We start from the raw sequence: 21358 nt of genomic DNA, 5'->3' as shown, positions 1-21358 counted from the left end.
AAGATAGCCAGTTAAGCTAAGGGAAAGATAGCCAGTAAAGCTAAGGGAAAGATAGCCAGTTAAGCTAAGGGAAAAATAACCAGTTAAGCTAAGGGAAAGATAGCCAGTTAAGCTAAGGGAAAGATATCCAGCTAAGCTAACGGAAATATAGCCAGTTAAGCTAAGGGAAAGATAGCCAGTAAAGCTAAGGGAAAGATAGCCAGTAAAGCTAAGGGAAAGATAGCCAGTAAAGCTAAGGGAAAGATAGCCAGTTAAGCTAAGGGAAAAATAGCCAGTTAAGCTAAGGGAAAGCTAGCCAGCTAAGCTAACGGAAATATAGCCAGTTAAGCTAAGGGAAAGATATCCAGCTAAGCTAACGGAAATATAGCCAGTTAAGCTAAGGGAAAGATATCCAGCTAAGCTAAGGGAAAGATAGCCAGTTAAGCTAAGGGAAAGATATCCAGTTAAGCTAAGGGAAAGATAGCCAGTTAAGCTAATGCAAAGATAGCCAGTCAAGCTAAGGGAAAGATAGCCAGTTAAGCTAAGGGAAAGATATTCAGTTAAGCTAAGGGAAAGATAGCCAGTTAAGCTAAGGGAAAGACATCATTTTAAAAAGTTTTGGTATTTTTGTGAACCTGATATCCTGATATCGGCCACCTCACATGTTTATAGAATGTAACTACCAGTCACACACAGTGACTGTAAAGGCTATTTATGTTTCACCATGAATAGCCTGAAGAAATTCAAATTCAAATAACTATCACTATATAAGAATCACTGTAATCAAATACAGTCTGCAAATTTCTCTAAAATTAAGCATTGTACATGAAAAGACACTAACAGATGTAGTATTTACCTGACTGCATTCTCATATCTCTATATTATCATTTTAAGAGGCCGTGAGAAGATCAATCATGCCACCACCAAAGGATGCAGAGATCGAGCAGGTTGCAAAGGTTTGGCTTTGGAATGCACGGGACCGTTCAGGTGGACGGAAGCATCGTCTCATGCAGTCTCTTCAAAAAAATAGTTAATTTATGATCTATGCTATATTAATGCATAAACAATATTCATTTTTGATATTATGATTAACTATATCTGTTCTATTTATGTAAAGTACATCTATTTTCTCCTTCATTATTATTGCTGTGAGATAAAAACCTTAATGCAAAAACTAATGTTATATTCAATTAGAATTTTTTTTTACTGGTTGGATTGGGATGACATTTTGGTTCCAAGTCTACAAGCAAGAGGAATAAAATTAATAATAGAGATCAGGGGTGGGTTTCCTGAAAGCTTCGTTACGCTAAGAACTTCGTTAACTCGTACTTAAGATTGATCGTTAATTAAAGAGTGTTTCCCAAACCCGTGCGTAACTAAAGTACTACGTAAACTCGCTCGCAGATTAACGAGTGCCCTCACCCAGTCGTTATTCTTAAGAGCTTCTTTAGGGGATCTCTACTTGCAGTTCAGCACCTTAAACACCAGGGACCGCCAATTTTGAGGGAGAAAAATTATAATTTCCCTGCTTGAAGCAATTATATTATGTTACTATTAATTATAATCAATTATATATATATATATATTATATTATTTCCCGTGTCTGCGGGTGCTCCGGTTTCCTCCCACAGTCCAAAGTTCAGGCTAATTGGATGTCGGATAAAAATTGCCCCTTAGGTGTGAGTGTGTGAGTGGATGTGCCTGTGTGTCTGTCTGCCCTGCGATGGATTGGCGGCCTGTCCAGGGTGTATACTGCCTTCAGCCCGATCCCGGCTGGTATAGACTCCAGCCACCCCCCCGCGACCCTTAACGGATAAAGCGGTTGACGATGAGTGAGTAAGTGAGTGAATGAGTTATATTATATTATATTATATTAGATTATATTATATTATATTATAATGCCAACTTTCTCTGTGTAGTCTAACTGGGCATACTGGAATTGACCAATCAAACCCATAAATTATTAAAAATCCAGATTCCTGCAGATGATGCTCACGGTCTAAGCAAAGCTGCAAAGTCACCAAGTCCGTGGATTCTGTAATCAGGCTGTTATGTGGCATACACACACTTATATACACTTCCCACCAGCCCGGGAATTACAGCACAATACAATATATTTCCATGCTATTGGGAAAATTCCTGGTACTGTAGGTCCGGTGCAGGGACGCCTGCAGTGTCTTTACTCACACCTACACGTATTGTAAAGGGTATCGGTGAATGTGCAGGTAATATTTAATATTATTCTTTATTTAGGTGCTTCTAACCAGTGATGTCAGTAACGCGTTACTCTAATCTGACCCTTTTTTCAGTAACGAGTAATCTAACGCGTTACTATTTCCAATCCAGTAATCAGATTAAAGTTACTTATTTAAGTCACTATGCGTTACTCTCTCTCTCTCCACCTCACACTCACACACACACACACACACACACACTGCTCCCTTACCCATTCCCCCTCCGCTCTTCCCCAATCACACGCGTCTCGCTTTCTCCCCTGTCTCTCTCTCTCGCGCTCGGCGTGTCTTTAGTTTCCGCCCGTTTTCGTTTTCCGCCAGTTCTCGGCGCCCTATCTCTTTATTAAAGCGTTTTTTTTTTTGCGGCCGAGTCCCAATTCACTAGCCAGGGCAGCGGTCTGCCACAAATTTGATTGGCAGAGGAGAGCATTTAAAGATTTTACACCACACGTGATTGGAAGTTCACTGCGCGAATACCGTAAAGACAGGAAAAGTTCCGGTGCTTTAAATGAACACTGTCAGAATTAAATCCTTCTCAGTAGTTGGGTCCGGTATGGGTCCGTATTGGACAACGTCTGGGTCCGGACCCGGACCCCAGTCTGCAAATATGTGATCCCTGGTCTAGACCATATACACGGTTCTGTTTTATAAAACCACTCCTTGCTGCCCTGCAGAGAACAACAGGTTCAATGTTCAGTTTTACAGTGTTAAATATGTAAGGTCAAGAAAGACTTTCTTTATTTTATATATTTTTTATAAAAACAAGTATTTATGTTTAGTAAAATCAAGAAAGACCATATTTTATTTTTTATAAAAAAATATATTTATGTTAATTTTTTTATTTTTATAAAAAAAACATATTTTTTTAGGAAATAGTTCAACTTAACAGAGATAAATTGTTGCTGTTAAAAATGCATTTTCCAATAAAGGGAGTATTGGCAAAACTGGTTATAATTTTTATGTTAAGGCGGCAGGAGGTGGTGTCTGCAGCTGCTGAAAGTAACTAATAAAGTAACTTGTAAAGTAACTTAGTTACTTTTAAACTCAAGTAATCCATAAAGTAACTAAGTTACTTTTTAAAGGAGTAATCAGTAATCAGTAATCGGATTACTTTTTCAAAGTAACTATACCATCACTGCTTCTAACCAACATTGTGGCCGTTCATCTGGGCAAACTGTGGGGTGTGTCAGCTCACAAATATATAAATACCAGTCAAAAGTTGACACGTCTCATTTTTTATTTATTTATTTTTTTTACATTGTCGATTAATATTAAAACTATGAAAACAATTAATTGACGCATATGGAATTATCTAGTTAACAAAGAGGTGCATGGCCTTCAAAATCCCCTGACCTAAACCCAACTAAGATGTTGATTTAGGATGAGCTGGAGCTTTACAGTGTGTGTGTGTGTGTGTATATTGAAGAGTTAACGTTTATTATACCTTGGGTGTGTTGACAAATATCCTTCAATAATGATTACTTAACTTTAGCATCTATAATTACATAATCATTGTGTGAAACCTTGTATTTTATACACATTTATATAGAAGATTATCCAATACTCACAATATATATTATTTACACATATAGTTAAACATTGCTTGATCAGGCATGTAACTAACACAGACTCTATTATATGACAAACTAACCCACATGATACATAAGGCATTTACTAACACATAGGATCTATTGTATGGCGGACTAACCACGCGCCACTAACACATTAACATATAACATAAGAAATCCATTGTGTGACTTGTTTAGCTCATGCTTAAGGCATTTTGGTCACTGCATGATCCTAACTAACGGCCATCAATCATCGACTGGTGCACTCTGTATGAACTAAATTGATACAGAGGAAGCTCTTAGACCAAAGCGGCCTTCTCTGTGTGTGGGTGCCTCCCTAAACCTGCAGCTCTTCAAAGCGGGGAGTGACGCACACGCACACAGATAATGCCACAATGTTCAGTTCTGGCTGGACACAGTCAAGGCCAAACACTAGTGGTCTGATCAGACACGTGAAACGGATTACTAACACGTGAAATTATGCATACTATCATGAAATGATTTTAGCAACGCCTCATCAGCAGGTTTCACGTCATTTGGGGTATAAACATGGGGTCAGATCAGAGGGGGGTCAGAACTTTTACTATTTGATGGCTGCTAACTGTCTTGTATGTACTGGTTCTCCTGAATTCAGTACTTTGTAATAAATACTTGATTTGCTTTCAACTCCACTCCACCTGTCTGCAACTCTCTCCATCAAAACGAACACGCAGGGGAGTTGTACCCCGGATGGTGGATGGGGGTAACCCATCTTTCATTTTCTTTTTACAACAATATATATATATATATACACATAACATACATACACACATAATTATTTTCATATTATTATATTATTTTTATATTATTAATAATTATAATAATAATAAATTAATATTATTATCAATATTACTATTAATAATATTAGTACAATATCTATTAATATAATATATATGTATATTAACAATAATAGTTTTTAAAAAAGTTTAATGTTTATTAAACATTTATATATAAACATATGACTTATTTATTTAGCCATATGTATCTGTAGGAGTATTTTATTAATGCCAAAGTACATCCTTTTGTAATTTAAATTTCAAAATATGTATAATATTGATGATTACAACACTTTTTTACATTTTTAGGGTGTAATACTGAATAAATACTGCATAATAATCGATATTTGTGGATCGATTGAGTGCGCTGTTTCAGGGGAGGATTCAACAAAGACGTTCTTTAACCTCCTTTGTTAATTTTCACGTTGCGAAGCTCTTTGGGAAACACTCGCAGAACTGGCTCGTTCTTTACTCACGTCATTCGTTAGTTCGTTCGTTATTCGCTAAGGTTGTTCGTTTTCGGGAAACCCACCCCAGAGGCTTTGTTCCAGTAGCAATAATAGTATCAGTTTATTATTCATCTACTACATCAGTCTAGTGCATTCAAGTATTTATTCAAGAATATGATTTGCTGTTTTTATTGATGTTATATATATATATATATATATATTTTTTTTTATTTAAGTTGTATAATTCTTTGTTATTTTGTATTATGTTTGATATTTATATCATACCGTTTATTATAAATACTGTTTTTGCAAATGGAGATATTTATGGAGTACATGTTTATCTACATGCTAAAATATAAATTTGGGATTTAATTTACTTAAATACTGTTGTGTGTTGTTTATATTTTATACATGATACTTTGTAATAAATTTATTAATTTACTATACACTTTAAATTGTGTTATTTATATAATTGTTTTACAGCCAGTTGCAAAAAATGTCAAAGTGCCAATAGCACAGCTTTAAATTTTCTTTCTTGAAAAGTGTTCTCTGTTCAATATTGCACAGTTCTAAAAATTTGGGGCCACAATTGGTTTTCCGCTGAGGGCATATGTGTGTGGGTGTGTGTGTGTGTGTGTGTGTGTGTGTGTGTGTTAGAGCTCTGCAAATCTCTGTTGGCCCAATGTGCAAATACCCATTGGTCCGATTTGGGCTGCCCATATGGGGCGGTACCGCACCAACCTCATTGGCCCAGTGTGGGCATGTTTGCTGGGTTGTATCATGACATTATTCTCACCAAACAAAATCACATCATAAAACATTTTACTATTGCTAACACATTTGTAAATCTGTACATAAAAATACTGTGTGGAGCATGCACCATGTTTTTTTAATGCATCACGCACAATGTAGAAAAATACTGAATAACAAAAGCAGTTTTGTTAAAAGGATACAGCAACTGGAAATAGGGGAACATTACATTATTTTTAAAGGTAAGTTACAGTTTAGCCACCTTTACCTTATCAAGCCAATGCTAGCGACCTAGCAAAGCTAGCTAGCAATTCCAAACATCACATACTACCAACAGCGTGAATGTCCTAAAAACGTGAATTTGTTATTAGTTGTTATTTGTTATTATAGCCTAAATGGTAGGATAATGTACACACAGTTTGTAATGGTTAATCCTTTTCGTTATATAGTTAACTTTAACCGTTAGGTGTGTTATTCTGCTAGAACACCACTGGGTCATTTTACAAGCTAATATTTTAGGTTTTTTTTCTGTCAGGATGAGTGAGGCAGGCTCTATCTATCTATCTATCTATCTATCTATCTATCTATCTATCTATCTATCTATCTAATTAATTAATTTAAACACTGATTAATATTTTTTCTCTCTTTTTTAAAGAGCATAATATAAAATATTTCAGCATGAAAGCTCATATTTGTAATGTGTAACAGCTTCCTATATCATAACTACATCTCTGCTGTTTGTAACAAATCAAACCGTGTGTAAATCGGATATAAAATGGTAGAGTGGTGATTATTATAGATGTATTAAACACCATAATCAGTGTAAATTAATGCTCTGGGGAATCGCTAGAAGCGCGTTTTATTTATTTGCGTAGTTTTGGCACTAATTTAGCTCCATTTAGGTGGAGTGGAGACAGCGAGGCACCGAAGGACAAAAAAAATGACGTTGTAAAAATACTGTGGGCTCTGCGACACTTTGCAGAGCACAAGCGCAACGACAGGGAGGCAGAGAGACAGCGACAAACTGAAGGGAAAAAAAACGGATCCCAAATAGGATCCTAAAACGCTCCCATTGCGGAATCGTTCACTTCAAAGAGCCGACTCTTAGAGCTGCATCGTTCTCGAACGACACATAACTGCTGAGCAGAGCTAGGAGAAGATCCAGTGCTGGTGGTGTAAATGCTGCACATGCTGAAGGTGGTGAAGGTGGTGTTGGTGTAGGAGTGAATGTAGAACAGCGTGTTAAAGAGAGAGAAACTTCTCCATACCTTCTATAGTTCAGCTGATCCTGCTCTTCCTCCTCAGGCGCTGCGAAAGAACTGCAGAGCCCGAAGCTCAGCCTCACTCGGGTTATGTAGAGCTCCGCCCCCTCCATATCACATTACACCCCATCACCGCGCTGAATGGAGCTAAACAGCTAAAACTCTCATTTAAAACAGCGTAGAAATACTTCTATGGGGCTTTTCTTTCATTTTACAAATTAGAATAAAGTATTTCACTAAAATAGGAAAGAAAATATTTTTTAATGTAATACTTACGAGTGGTGGCTTCTAGCCATTTTTACCCATGCACCTATATACTGACTACGCCACTCCCGTTAAAAGGTGGGAGAAACCCAAAAGGAATGTGAAGCCCTCCCCCTTCACAGATCCTGACTGTGTTAAAACAGTCTATAGAGGCAGAGTTTGATATCAAAAATACTTTTATTCACAATCATCAAAACACAAACATAAAACCCACAATGAATCTCCACTGAATTGGTTGACACTGACAATACTTGGCTTTAGCACATGAACACCAGTTTTGGATGGAATAAAGCAAACCAAAAATAAAGGATCCACAAACCACAGCTTAACACTACACTGCACACCACACCAAACAAACCATAATGGGGAGGACTAGCTTGGATTCTTTCTTTGGTAACTTCAAAAATACTGTTCAACAAAACACACTAGATGAAAAGAAACTCAAGTGTGGCAGAGTATTAATTGGGAGAAAAACCCACAAAGTTACTGAAACCAATGAAAAAAGAAAATAAACTAATTAAATTGAACCCAAAAAACAAAGAATTACAAAATTAAACAAAACTTCAACAATAAATTATGCAGATAGTCATAGCCAGAAAACAATGCAAAAAAATAAATAAATAAAGCACCAAAAAAACCCCCCAAAAAAACAAAGAAACTGCAGAAACTAAAGCAATCAATACAGAAATTATAAGGAAAGAAATACAGAAACTATCCAAAAAAACCCATAAATGGACCATCAAAAACAGTAGAGAACCATTAAGAAAACAGTAGAAATGACATTAGAAAACAAGATTAGAAACACAGTAGAAATCAGGAAACAACAGAAAACAGTGGCCAATATCCTCAACTTTCAGCCATGCACACGTCCTGCCAAGACACACATAATTATTCAACATTTATTTATTTATTTGTTCATTAGCTCAACCAAATTAAAAATGTTACATACCCTTGCCGTCTTGAGAGAAGCACATGGAGGGAAAGGGAAAATCAGGAGCACCCCAGCCTTCTTGTGAACTTGCACAATGAATAGTCAGAAACATGCAGTGAACGAAATGCTTCAAGCATGAGCTACACACGTCACACAATGGATTCCATATATTATATGTTAATGTGTTAGTAGCGTGTGGTTAGTCCGCCATATAATAGGTCCTATGTGTTAGTAAACGCGTTATGTATCATGTGGGTTAATTTGTCATAATAAGGTTGGTGTTAGTCACATGCCTGATCAAACAGTGTTTTACTATATATGTAAAGAATATATTGTGATTATTGGTTAATCTTCTATATAAATGCGTGTAAAATACACTGTGAGTAATAAAAATGATCAAATACAATGTGAGTATTGGTTAATGCATATAAAATACAAGGTTTCACACAATGATTATGTAATTATAGATACTAAGATAAGTAATCATAATTGAAAGATATTTGTCAATACACTCAAGGTAAAATAAACAGTTACTCTTCAAGACCTAGCCATCAGACTGCTGACATGAGGGCTTGAGCTGGAGCCTGTAGCAGTAGAGGAGTACTGCAGAGTAAGGGAGGTTAACCACTATCCCTGTGGTTTTCTGATCCACCCTGATGCACCATTGAAATAAAATGCCCAAATGTAGCAAGCTATGTGGACTGCCCATATATTAAGATCAGTGAGGGCACACATACACTCAGGAAAACTCATCCTTACTTTTGGCAGATTCAGCGCCAGATGCTGATCTCTGGATTGGACTGGTGTGATTTTGTGGTCTATACAGAGGAATACATGATTATTCAGAGGATCCCCCATGACAAAGGAATCATGAAAACAATTAAAGAAAAAAATGACCTTTTCTTTTTTTATTTTTTACCTTTGTGCATCCCTAGATAAATAGGATAGAGCTAAATCACTAGCTAATGTGTGGAGAGCTTAATCTGTAAATTGTTTTTGTTTCTTTGTAAAAGTTGTTTTGAGCAGATTTAAGAAAGTTACAGCTGTTGCGTAAGTTATTGTTAAATAGAATGAATTGCTGTTGTTTATTAGTATAGCTGCAAATATAGTTAAAATATGTAACAATTTTATTGAACATTACTGATTATAATAAAGAAATTAGCATCAAAGTGATTAATGTCTTGTGTAATTGATACAGTTATGGTTATAGTAAGGTAGGCAATCAGAACTCAAACAAATCTTGTACTAGTTAAACTGAACAGTGAATTTATTGCAGTAAATCAGCATTCGGTCACAATGCATTAAACCATATTTCATTGAAAAATATATACATATATACATGCAGATTTATGCTATTTACATTACATCCTCTGTGATAAGAAACTAAACATTTCCACCTTCAAAAAAGCCCAGCAGATGTTGAGCCTTGCTTTTTAGTCCAAGCCTTTACAAGAGGCCCGTTTTCATAGTTTGTCAGCAGACATGCTACAGTGTAGAGCTGATTAATGTTGCCAAAAAGCCGGAGAGGAAGGCGCTCCACGTGCACCCTAAGGCGGGCAATGGCCTGGGTCTCCCTGACAGGCATCTGGGATCTTCCAGACAGAAATGGAGGCCTGTAGATTTTACATGGCACAAAGTCACCAACAAGAAATCCTCAATCGACCATGATGGCCATCCCAGGTCTCAACAGGGAGAGAATTCCAGACTCTCTCATGATCTGTTTGTCACTGATGGATACAGCATACAGTGGAGAGATAAATGTGACAGCCCCATGAGGAGCAACACCAAGCAGCCCTTTAAGTGTACAATGGGACTTGTACACAGAAAATACTTCACTTTGAAGAAGAGGTGAAGATGGGCACTGGCACCTCAGCTCTGTGCAGTCCAGGATAACTGTAGTGTCTGCATAGTCCTTGAACTCTGCTGGCAGATCCCTTATTTTTTCCACTGCCATCCAGATTCTCACTGACCCCAGCACAGCATATAGAAAGTTGCTCCATGTTGTAATAATCCGACTGACTGTGGACTGGTGGACCCCAAACCGGTCGGCAAGGTCGTGCTGTTTTAAACGCAGTGCAAGATAGTTCAGAAACATGAACATCTCATCTATGGGCTGCAGGTAACGAGACTGTAAAAATAACACAAGGTAATATTGTATTAATTTTAATTCTATCAGCCATTATCCCGGTCAGGTTATAAGGTATGGTCCATGAAAATAAACATAATTGTACTTACCACAGTGGAACTTGGCTCAAAGGTGCCTCTCTGTGCTGGTGTGACACTAACCATAGATGGCAGAGAGGGCTCTATTAAGGCCCAGAAGCGCATGAGGAGGTCATAGGATCCAAACCTATAAATACAATTATTTTTATGATTAAAATTGGTATCAGTGTTTTAGTAACTTAATTTAAATAATAACCAAAGTATACTTGAGAGAGAACACATAATGAAGGTGAACATACATTATCAAATTTAAAAAATATCATTAAAAAGTTCACTTTTGATAACTCAATTTAAACCACAAGCTTTACGTGTGATTAATATGAAAAATGACCCTTTAAATTAAAATATGAACTAAACCTTTTTACCATATTCTCGTTTTTAATGTTACACTGTATATTTATAATCAGCAAACAAACTTTAATCGGTGCTGGCGAGTATGTCTGTATGCTTTACTTATTTTAGTGCATAAACTTAAATAATAAAACCTGCTGAACATCTTACCTGTAAAAACGAATGTCACTGTCTGAGCCAGCAAAGCGGTGAATGCCAAAGCGATGCTCCAGAGTAAGCTGCTCTATTTGTTTCTTCAGCTGGAGGATCTCCTCTCTAAAAAGTAAGTTTTCTTCCAGAACCAAGTCGACAGCAGCGGGGTCCGGAGCAGAAGCGTAGTCGTGGTCTCCGGGGAGTGCATCCGTCTCCTGGACAGGTGTCCAGCCCCCCCGGTCGTGAAAGTGGGACAGAGAAATTGTTCCACTCAAACAACATCGGCACCGCTCCCTTCTTTAACAGTCGCCGTCCAGACTTGAACTCTGGTTCACGCAAATCCTCTTTCTTAAAATGCCGGCTACACACGCGGGTATGCGGAGTGACTGAAGTTCTCATTCCGGATAGCAACAATACATTTTAGCCGGTTTTCCGCATCGGAGGGAAATGTATGAAAACTAAGTACTTTATTGTACTTACTAGAGGCCTGACACAAAGGTACACAGCAGTGTTCAGCCGTAGTGCTGTCAGTTAGCTGAAACTTAAACTTTTTTGCCTGAGACATTATCGCGACTTCACTAAATTCAACATAACAGTGTGGATACCGGAAGAGGCTGAGCTGGCTGAGATTGTAGCGGATATACGTCACCACCACCACCCCTGTGTGCATGAACCCTATTGCACCTGAGCTGAGACAAAGGATATCATTTTTGGCGGGGGACAAATCCACCTGTTTCAAAATAAAAGTCCGCTTGTAAAAATATTAAAATTAAAAAGAAATGTTACGTTGGGAGATGTTTTTGTTCTCATTTGTTATTTTCCTAAATCTGGGTAAGATCTTGCTTGCTCGTTCTGTCTGTCTCTCTCTCCCTCTTGCACTGTCTCTTTAACAGGTTATCTGTGAGGGAGGAGCTGTCTATTGGTCCTAGTGCCGATTATCCATAAAAGGCTGACAGCTGTGGAGATCGGGGCGGCACCCTTCCATTGTTCCACCGCCACGCTGCCCAGACCAAACCAAACCACCTTGTAGTGTGTTGATGTTGTGATCCGTGTTATTGTCAGTTTATCTGAAGTTGTCTGATAACTAACTTAGCTCTTTACCTATTTCTCTGCATGTTTCCTTAATGTCCATCGTCGTAAGTACATTTGTATATATGTATATACTTTACCAAGCCAATGTAGCCCTGTAGGGGATAAGGCCTATTTATTTGATTATCATTTTCTCCTGTTTTTGTTTAGTTAGGGAGGAAGGTAAGAGGTATGTATTTTTATTTTCTTTTCTTTTGTTAGGTTTAGTTAGATTGAATTCTTGAAGTTAGTTTGGTGTTTGTTTATTATTTTAGGCATTCTTATCCCTGAAGCCTTTGCTACAATTTACTAAATAAAACTTTTTGGCTGGTAATTCTGTGTCGGAATTGTTCTTGGTCTGGGTGCGAGACGAGTGAGGGGTGTCGCCTTGCCTTATGTTTTCTGGTCTGGCCTTCCAGGCCGTAACATAATTGGGGGCTCGTCCTAACGCCCTTTGTGCCTGTTCTGTGGGCGCGGTGGTTTGTTTTTCTTGTTCGGTTGGCAGTTTTTGTTTGGTGTGGGGCGGGTGGGGGTACATGGTTAATTATGGCCTCTGGCGTTTTTAATCTGACCACTTTTACTCTCTCTCCGTCTATAGAAGAGTTCCGGCGGTGTCGTAAAGCTGACTTGTTGCGGATCGCTGACTTCTTTGAGGTTCCAGTATCTGGTGGGGCACGGAAACATGTGATCCAAGCGGTGCTGTACTCTAAACTTGTGGAGCTGCAGGTTTTGCCGGAATGTGCGGAGCTGGAATTAGCTGCGCATGCTGTCCTTGGGGTGGGCGGGTCGCAAGCCACGGCGGGTGAGACTGAGCCAAATCCTGGCCTGGAACGCTCAGTTTCCCGGGAACAGGTAGTTCACCAGGGCGAAGCCATACCAGCTGTAGGACCCTCCCGGCTTTTACATGCTGCTCCTGTAATTCCTCCGGTAGATGCTGCTTTAGCTATACGGCTTAAAGAGCTCGATCTCCAGGTTAAGAGGCAGGAGCATGAAACTCAGTTAGTTCGGCTCCGGGCTATCGAGCTAGAAACTGACAAAATGCTGCAGTTACGTAGGCTCGAGCTGGAGGTGGCGTCCGCTGTTAAACCTGTCCCAAAACCCAGGCTGTTCCTTTCTTCTGCACCTGCTGCAACTAGCTCCCCAATCCCTGCACATTCCGTTGTGGATCCTGGAACGCCAGCAGGTATGGATACTTCTGCTGTGATTGATGTTGGCAAGTACATTAACCTAGTGCCCCCGTTTAGAGAGTCGGAGGTGGACTCTTATTTTTCTTCCTTTGAGCGCATTGCTGCTGCTTTGAGGTGGCCGAAGGAGGTGTGGTCTCTGCTGCTTCAAAGCAAGTTCGTGGGTAAAGCGCAAGAGGTATGCTCTACTCTCTCAGTTGAACAGAGTTTAAATTATGACGTAGTGAAGACTACTGTTTTAAGGGCTTATGAATTGGTACCAGAAGCCTATAGACAAAAATTTAGAGCCCATGTGAAAACTGCCAACCAAACTTATGTTGAATTCGCTCATGAAAAAAGAGCCCTTTTTGAAAAATGGCTTTATGCCTGTAAAATCTGTGACATGGAACAGCTAAAGGAGCTGATGTTATTAGAGGCTTTTAAAGATTGTGTTTCAGACAATGTTGTTGTGTACTTGAATGAGCGCAAAGCTACGTCTGTTACCAGTGCCGCTGTATTTGCTGATGAATTTGTTTTGACTCACAAAACTGTTTTCTCTCCTTCGTTAGGAAGAGAGAAAAAAGCGCCTCGCATTGTAACTGACAAAAGTGATGTCCCATTAGAACTTAGTCGTAGCACGCCTAGTAAAGTAAATGCAGCACGGAAAAGTGATTTCCAACGCAAAAGTGAATCAAGAGTGTGTTTTTATTGTCTTGATCCAGGTCACCTTATTGCTGATTGTAAGGCGTGGCAGTCTAAAAAACCCATCAAGCGGGATAGTGGTGCTAAACACGTTGGTTTTGTGCAGAAAGCTACAGGACCACAAGCAAATTTCAATACAACTGACCCTAGCTATGCACCTTTTCTTTTGGAAGGTTCGGTCTCCCTTGATTCTGATGGTGCAGACTGGAAACCCATCACCATTCTTAGAGACACTGGGGCAGCCCAGTCATTTATATTGGAAAGTGCGCTAAACTTCTCCGCTTTTTCTTCTTGTGGGGTTAGTGTGCTGGTTCGAGGGATGGAGCTGGGCTGTATGAAGGTCCCGTTACATACTGTTTATCTCCGTTCAGGCCTTGTGTCAGGCCGGGTAGAATTAGGGGTGTGCTCTAAACTGCCAGTCGAGGGGATAACTTTGTTGTTGGGGAATGACCTGGCTGGGGGAAAAGTGTTTCCCTTACCTGTCGTCGTTGACAAGCTTGAAGAAAATCAGAGTGATTCCTCTTGTGAATTGGCTCAAAAATTTCCTTCTGTATTCCCTGCGTGCGCCGTGACGCGCGCACAGTCTCGCAAATTAGACAATGACGTTAATCTGGCTGATACATTTATGCTTTCGCCACAAGAAACAGTCGATTTTGAGATAACACTGCCCACACCTAAACCTGACACTCTTTCGAGTTCCTTAAGTAATGAAACTTCTCCTTATTTTGGTAAGGAAAACCTAGCTCAAGCGCAGCGATCTGATCCATCTTTAGCCAAGTGTATTAACGCTGTGGTAAAGAAGAAAAATATTGTTCGCAGTAATGTAGCTTATTATTGGGATGACGGGGTGTTGATGCGAAAATGGTCACCAACCAAAATTGATGTAGGTCAGTGGAACACAGTACATCAACTTGTAATTCCTACTGTTTACCGTTCGCATATTCTCTCTTTGGCACATGATCATGTTCTCTCTGGCCATTTGGGTGTTACTAAAACGTACGAGCGCATCCTTCGCTATTTCTTTTGGCCGGGGTTAAAATCGGATGTTCAGGCGTACTGCCAGTCTTGTTCGGTTTGTCAGGTTGCAGGTAAGCCGAATCAACGTATACCTCCTGCTCCTTTACATCCCATTCCCGTAATTACTGAGCCTTTTGAGCGCATAATTTTGGACTGTGTTGGGCCATTGCCAAGATCAAAATCGGGAAATCAATATCTTTTGACTATAATGTGTGCAGCCACTCGGTATCCCGAAGCTATCCCGTTGCGTAACATTACTGCTAAGACCGTGACTAAGGCGCTCGTGAAATTCTTTTCCACTTTCGGTTTGCCGAAAATTATTCAGACTGACCAGGGAACAAATTTTATGTCCACGCTATTTTCACAAGTGCAAAAACAGCTTGACATTAAACACAAATTCTCTAGTGCTTGGCATCCTGAATCACAGGGTACCTTAGAAAGATTTCATCAGACATTAAAATCCATGCTACGTGCATACTGTTTAGATACAGGTAAGGAATGGGACGAGGGCATCCCATTACTGTTATTTGCAATTCGAGAAACTGTGCAAGAATCGTTGGGGTTTAGTCCCGCAGACCTCGTATTCGCGCATACAGTTAGGGGTCCACTCCGTCTCCTGCGTGAAGAATTCTTGTCTGAGCGCACCGTGCCGACAAACGTGCTGGACTACGTTAGTGAGTTCCGTGAACGTCTCCAGCACGCTTGTAAATTTGCTCAGACACAGCTCGGCTCTGTACAGAAAAAAATGAAAAAAAGGTTTGATGAGAAGACAGTGCGTCGCGCCTTCAATGCTGGTGACAAAGTACTTGTGTTGCTACCAGTGGTGGGCTCTTTACAAGCTCGCTTTATGGGCCCTTACGTTGTCGAATCAAAATTGAATGAAACTAATTATGTCATTCGTACCTCTGACCGGCGTAAGAAAACTCGCGTATGTCATATCAATATGCTTAAATCATATATAGCTAGAAAAGATAATGTGGCATCGCCAAAAATTGGACACGAACAATCTGACCATGATGTGAAGGTAACTCCAGTTGCATCAGTTACTTTAAGCCCAGAGTATAGCTGTCAAGATGATGGTATTGTCATGCGTGATGTGCCAGTCTCTTGCGCGCGGCTGACAAATTCTGTTGTTTTATCCAATTTGGATTTGCATCTGTCCTATTTATCTGAGGCTCAGAGGAGCGATGTCAGTACTATTTTAAAGGATCATTTGGGTCTTTTTGCTGATGTACCGTCTAGAACTACTGTGATTCAACATGATATTGATGTTGGTGACTCTCGTCCCATTAAACAGCACGCATACCGTGTTAACCCGCATAAACGAAGTCTTATGCAAGAAGAGGTGAGCTATCTTTTGCAACACGGTTTAGCTATACCTAGCACTAGTTCCTGGAGTTCCCCGTGCTTACTAGTGCCTAAGCCCGATGGCACCTCCCGTTTCTGCACTGATTTTCGTCGGGTAAATGCAGTCACTAAAACTGATTGCCATCCCCTTCCGAGGATGGACGATTGTGTTGATCAAATTGGTGGTGCTCGTTTTGTAACAAAGTTAGATCTTTTGAAGGGATATTGGCAAGTTCCCTTGACAGACCGCGCGTCTGAAATTTCTGCTTTTGTGACCCCTGATAACTTTCTTCAGTACACTGTTCTCGCGTTCGGCCTAAAAAACGCACCTGCGACCTTTCAGCGTTTAATGAATTCTGTTCTTGCTGGCGTTAAAAACTGTGAGGCGTATCTTGACGATCTGGTTTTGTTCTCGTCCTCGTGGGTTGAGCACCTTGCTGTACTCAGAACCGTGCTTGGTCGGCTGCGTGACGCATCGCTAACCTTGAACTTGGCTAAGTGTGAGTTTGGAAAGGCCTCCGTAACCTATTTGGGAAAGCGTGTTGGACAGGGACAGGTTTGTCCAGTTAATGCACAGTGGAGAGCATTGCCATCTTTCCCACGCCTACCACCAAACGCGAACTTCGCCGTTTTCTGGGAATGGTGGGTTATTATAGGGGGTTTTGCAGAAACTTTTCTAGTGTGGTGTCCCCTTTGACTGATTTGCTGAGCACAAAGAAGGAGTTTGTGTGGTCTGTTGAGTGCATTAAGGCTTTTGATTGTGTTAAAGCACTGCTTTGTAGTGCGCCTGTATTGGCGGCTCCTGATTTTACGCGTCCGTTTAAGTTGGAAGTGGATGCCAGCGCTGTGGGCGCAGGGGCGGTGTTGCTCCAGGAGCACCCTGATGGTATTGACCATCCTGTTTGCTTCTTTTCGAAGAAGTTTAATAAACATCAAATGAGGTATAGTACTATTGAAAAAGAAGCTTTAGCACTTCTATTGGCACTGCAGAACTTTGAGGTGTATGTTGGTTCTAGCTCTTTGCCGGTAGTTGTGTATACAGATCACAATCCACTTGTGTTTTTAAACAGAATGCAAAATTCTAGTCACCGGCTGATGCGCTGGTCTCTTTTGGTGCAGGGTTTTAATTTGGAAATCCGTTACAAGAAAGGGTCTGATAACGTACTCGCAGACGCGCTCTCTCGCGCTCATAGTGGAGAGATTTAGTGTCTCAAACGAAGTTTGTTCTTAAGGGTGGGGGTGTTACGTTGGGAGATGTTTTTGTTCTCATTTGTTATTTTCCTAAATCTGGGTAAGATCTTGCTTGCTCGTTCTGTCTGTCTCTCTCTCCCTCTTGCACTGTCTCTTTAACAGGTTATCTGTGAGGGAGGAGCTGTCTATTGGTCCTAGTGCCGATTATCCATAAAAGGCTGACAGCTGTGGAGATCGGGGCGGCACCCTTCCATTGTTCCACCGCCACGCTGCCCAGACCAAACCAAACCACCTTGTAGTGTGTTGATGTTGTGATCCGTGTTATTGTCAGTTTATCTGAAGTTGTCTGATAACTAACTTAGCTCTTTACCTATTTCTCTGCATGTTTCCTTAATGTCCATCGTCGTAAGTACATTTGTATATATGTATATACTTTACCAAGCCAATGTAGCCCTGTAGGGGATAAGGCCTATTTATTTGATTATCATTTTCTCCTGTTTTTGTTTAGTTAGGGAGGAAGGTAAGAGGTATGTATTTTTATTTTCTTTTCTTTTGTTAGGTTTAGTTAGATTGAATTCTTGAAGTTAGTTTGGTGTTTGTTTATTATTTTAGGCATTCTTATCCCTGAAGCCTTTGCTACTATTTACTAAATAAAACTTTTTGGCTGGTAATTCTGTGTCGGAATTGTTCTTGGTCTGGGTGCGAGACGAGTGAGGGGTGTCGCCTTGCCTTATGTTTTCTGGTCTGGCCTTCCAGGCCGTAACAGAAAGAATTGTTTTTTTTAAAGAGAGAGGTCAGGTAAGAAGTGGAATTTTACTAGTGTTTTTCCAATAACATTGATTAGCTTGGTAATTTAATAGAAAACTCACTATTTTACTGTAATGATAAACAATAAAATTATTAGTAGCTGAAAGTAAAACAAAAAAAATCCACTTAAAACCATTACTGTGAAATACAGTTCCCAGCTGGTCCTTAACTGATACTGATATAGTTCAGTAATAATAATAATAATAATAGTTCTGGCAATTCCAGGAGATCACATTTTTTGGATATAGTTACTCCCTGATGCACTCCAAAGCTACGGAACTCAGGCAGGAGGTACACTGCCCTCCATAATTATTGGAACCCTTAGTTAAAATATGTTAAAAGCCTTAAAGGAGTGGTCCAGCGGTCTAAAGCGCTGCCACTATGAGCAGGAGGTCGCCGGTTCGAACCCCCGCTCATGCAGCTTTGCCATCAAGCTGCCAGCATTAGAGGGAGCAAAATTGGCCCTGCTCCCTCTGGGTGGGTAGATGGCGCTCTCTCCCCACATCACTCCTATGGTGATGTCTGCAGCACAGGGCGTCTGTGAGCGGATGTACCGGAGCCGAGCCGCTGTGCTTTCCTCCAAGCGCACTGGCTGCTCTGTAATGCTGCATCGGCAGCAGCTCGAAAAGAAGTGGTGTATCGGAGGAAGCATGTGTTAGTCTTCACCCTCCTGATGTGTTGAGGTATCACTAGTGATAGGGGGAGTCCTAATGAATGGGTTGGGTAATTGGCTGTGTAAATTGGGGAGAAAATGGGAAAAATTAGAAAGAAAAAAAAAAAGCCATAAAGGAAAAGCCTTAAAATGTAATTTGTATTACTCCTGATCAATAAACAAAACATGTAGACACATTTTGACTAATTGTAGATCACATGATGAATATTCTACATTAGATGTGCCTCTAATTGTATTAGACCTTCTTACACCTCACCATCCTATGCTCCATTAGACACCATCGTGCAGTTGGTGCTTGAACCCGATGATTGCCGCTTGCGGCTATATTTAGTTTTAAAACTGTTATTTGCATAGGATTTTTTTAATGCCTTTCCAAGTCTGAAGTACCCTTCTCACCTAATAAGAGGACATTACGATGTGTTGTTTCAAAATAAAGGCCCTTTAAATTAGAACAATTATTTAATTTTACTACCTTTAGGTTCTTGGGAATTACTATTTCCTGGGACATAAAATGGGAGGCCAACACCAGCTCCATCCTCAATTACGCCCAGCAAAGGATGTACTTTCTGTGTTCAACTGAGGAAACACGGTGTGCCACAGGAGCTGATGAAACAGTTCTACACTGCAGTCATTGAATCTGTCCTGAGCACATCCATCATAGTGTGGTTCGGTTCAGCCACAAAACAGGACATATGCAGATTGCAAAGAGTGCTGGATAGAGCAACAAAAATTATTGGTGCTCCTTTGCCCACCCTCCGAGAATTATACACAACAAGCGGTAGAAACCAGGCGGAAAAAAATATCACAGACCCCGCACCCTGGACACGAACTATTTAACCTACTACCCTCTGGCAGGCGCTGCAGAGCCCTGAGCACAAAATCAAACAGACACTGTTATGGCATCATTTTACTGCCAATAGTCGCGAGTGTTTTTCAATGCAAGAGCCTACTCCATGCAGCGCTCACGGATGTTATTTGCTCACGTGTAAAATATAGGCAGAAAAGGGGCATTATGCATTTAATTGGTCAAATCCTGTTGCCACGTCTGATTGGCTGGAGACCTTTGTCAGTTTTGTTGCAGTGAGGGAGCGCGCGCATATTCGTACAAGAGGAGAGTTAATCTGAGAGAGAGCATGGTAAATTTGTGAGAGCACACCTATATTTTATACGTGAGCCAATAAAATGCGTGAGCACTGCATGACATAGGCTCTTGCATTCAAAAACTTCACTCTCGACTATTGGCAGTAAAATGACGCCATAACAGAGTAAAAGTTTCTTTCCAATCGCTATCAAACTTATTAATAACTAGAACTGAGCTGCTGTTTACTGTTGTTTACATGCCATACTGCACTTTATACATGTTGTATAATACTGCAACTGCACTTTACTCTATTCATCTATAGATCTTTCACTTTCTGTAAGTATGCAATTCTGCTGAACACGTGAAGTTGTTCATTGTCTTCATAGTCTTCTCTGTATATTGTGTTGTTTGTAATTGTAGAGCGGTAACAACAGCCGGAAACAAATTCCTTGTGTGTGTAAACACTCTTGGCGAATAAAGCTGATGTTTAGAAAATGTTTGAGACTGAAAATTTTACTAATTTTCTCAACACAGAACAAGATCAACTGTTTCAGACCTGCAGAGATCAATATTAAAGCTTTTAAACTGCAGTTTTAATTATTTTAATGTAGCCGGTGGGCACTAGGACCTGGGAGGGTTGAGGGCTAATAGGCAACCTGCCCCTTTAAGAATAAAAAGACGGTGACGAGGGGAGCTGCAGGTGAGCTCATTAGTGGGGAGAGTACCTGGCCTCCATTATGTGCTTGGGCAGCAGCAGCAGCAGCAGCAGCAGCAGCAGCAGCAGCAGCAGCAGCAGCAGCAGCAGCAGCAGCAGCAAGAGAAGGTAATGTTTTTAATTAGTTTTTGTAGCAGCTTATACTTATCTGTGCTATCTGGCTGATTTTATGAAGTGCTTGTGTTGCTGGATAGTGCAGTGTTTTAATGATTTAGCTGCTGTTGGTGTGCATGTTGGAGAGGAGTGGAGACAGAGCAGAGAACTGTTTTGGGCAGGTGCTGCTGCTTCACTTGACTCTCATCATACATTGGAAAGAGGTATGTTGTGTATTGCAGTGGTTGTACACAGTTGTACAAGTTAACTATTTTACAACACTCCAAGTACCTTAAGGTCTGTATTGTTTTGGGTTGTAGTAAAATTATGTATTATGTATATTTTTTTACCGGGTTTTTAGTATTCATTGTGCAAGTTCACAAGAAGGCTGGGGTGCTCCTGATTTTCCCTTTCCCTCCATGTGCTTCTCTCAAGACGGCAAGGGTATGTAACATTTTTAATTTGGTTGAGCTAATGAACAAATAAATAAATAAATGTTGAATAATTATGTGTGTCTTGGCAGGACGTGTGCATGGCTGAAAG

The 21358-nt window shown here is 40.2% G+C and overlaps 2 protein-coding genes across 3 annotated transcripts in view; one reads left to right on the top strand and one right to left on the bottom strand.

Annotated features, from left to right (window-relative positions):
• Window positions 1-21358, bottom strand: part of LOC111197413 (zinc finger protein 239-like) — a 414061-nt gene that overhangs the window by 129181 nt on the left and 263522 nt on the right. The window lies entirely within an intron of this gene.
• LOC125801169 (zinc finger protein 585A-like) overlaps window positions 1-21358 on the top strand; it is a 418011-nt gene that overhangs the window by 382456 nt on the left and 14197 nt on the right. The gene's annotated exons all lie outside the window — the stretch shown is intronic.

This window comes from Astyanax mexicanus, chromosome 4, assembly GCF_023375975.1.
Source record: "Astyanax mexicanus isolate ESR-SI-001 chromosome 4, AstMex3_surface, whole genome shotgun sequence".
NCBI classification, from domain to species: Eukaryota; Metazoa; Chordata; class Actinopteri; order Characiformes; family Acestrorhamphidae; genus Astyanax; species Astyanax mexicanus.
This window is presented reverse-complemented; position numbering and strand designations above follow the sequence as displayed.